This window comes from Sapajus apella, unplaced genomic scaffold, assembly GCF_009761245.1.
Source record: "Sapajus apella isolate SASKATOON/1434 unplaced genomic scaffold, GSC_monkey_1.0 scaffold6, whole genome shotgun sequence".
Lineage (NCBI taxonomy): Eukaryota > Metazoa > Chordata > Mammalia > Primates > Cebidae > Sapajus > Sapajus apella.
The window spans coordinates 8,192,105-8,193,718 of NW_022436946.1; the positions used below are offsets into that span (position 1 = coordinate 8,192,105).

General features: G+C 41.1%; 1 pseudogene; it reads right to left on the reverse strand.

Annotated features, from left to right (window-relative positions):
* Positions 1–600: 600 nt before the first annotated feature.
* Positions 601–1,072, reverse strand: LOC116549006 (annotated as a pseudogene).
* Positions 1,073–1,614: the final 542 nt, after the last annotated feature.

The window sequence follows — 1,614 nt, forward strand, 5'->3', positions numbered from 1 at the left end:
CATGTAAGTGCAATGCTTTTACTCAGTACAGTTAGAATTTGAGGTTGGATAATCCAAAGACAGTTAAAATGAAGAATTATAAAAATATAGCATAAAGACATTAATTTATGAATGCAAAGTTACTTCATGCATTGGGCCAACACTAATCAATTTCCTATGCCATCTTCTTTTGCATAAGCCACTGTGTTTTTGCATCCAGTTTGACTTCTGTAAGAAATTTCCTGAAAATGTGAACAACATTTAGAAATTATTGCAGAATAATGTCAGTGTATGTATGTGTGTGTTTTTCCTTTTCTGTATTTATGTTCAATTTGACAGTACATTTTAGGGACTTGAGTTTTTGAGGTTCCCCCTAAGCTTTTAGAAAGTCATTTTTGACAGAAACACTTTTCTTTTTTACTGTTCTTTATAATGTAACTGCCCAACAGTTTCTTGCTGCACACTGCACAAACAAAGACCATTGCACTGCAGCAAAGAAATAATTTAATAGACACAAGGGTGGCTATACCACATGGGTGATGGAGTTATTACTCAAATCAATCTCACTGAAGGCTTGTAGTTTTTGCTTTTTTTTTTTTAAACACACCTTATTTTATTCAGAGAGCAGTCTGATCATATGTGGTCCAACAACACTCAAATAATAAATATAACCAGATGTTAAAGATTGGTCTTCAAACATCATAGCCAATGATGCCACGCTTGCCTATGATCTCTCCGACATAGAACCACATCAACACCTCAGTGGCTACCAAACCATTCAGCATAGCTTCCTTAACTGTGAGTTGTTTGAAGCTACCAGTCTGAGCACTAGTGACTATTTCTTTCAGGCTCTGAATAGTTCTAGGGATCTCAGCAGGGGTGGGAGGAATCAGCTCAACCTTGGCGTAGCACCAAAATGTGGCCAACTGAGGCTTCGAATAAGTCACAGCAGCTTCATTCACTGTTTGTACCAAATGTGCAGCCGGTGTGAAAAGTCAAAGCTGCTCCCTGGTAACAAGAGGCTTTTAAAGAAGCAGAACACTGTTTACCAGCGCCGGGGTCTTCTCCACAGGTTATGGATAAATTGGGCCATTGTTCCGGGATGGAAAGTCCGTCGCCCCGAACGGCCGGCTGAATGTCACCCCCCTTTCTCAAAGGTAGTTTGTGGAATGGGGTGGGGATGGCTAGACAGTGGATTCTTGTTGCAGAATGGTTGGAAGGGTACAATCATAGGAGTATGGGAAATGATTCTCCTGTGCTCTTAATACCTCAGGAGCAGCAGGTGGGTCCAGGTAGAGTCATCATATGTGTCAGGCATACAACAAACCTGAAAAGATATCTCAAAAGCCAGTTTTATGTTCTGCAATAGTGATGCTATCTGCAGGAATAACTGGGGAATAGCATATCTTGTGACCTCTGGAATGATTCCTTTCCCTCTTTTTTTTCCTCTTCTACACTCCTGCATTTCCCTGCTGACTTTTCCTCTGCCTCTTGGTCCTCCCCTTCTCTTCCTGTTTCTCTTTTTCTTCAAGATTTCCTTGGCTACAATCTGTATTAGTCAGGGTTCTCTAGAGGGACGGAACCGATGGGAGATACACAAACACAGACACACACACACACACACACACACACACA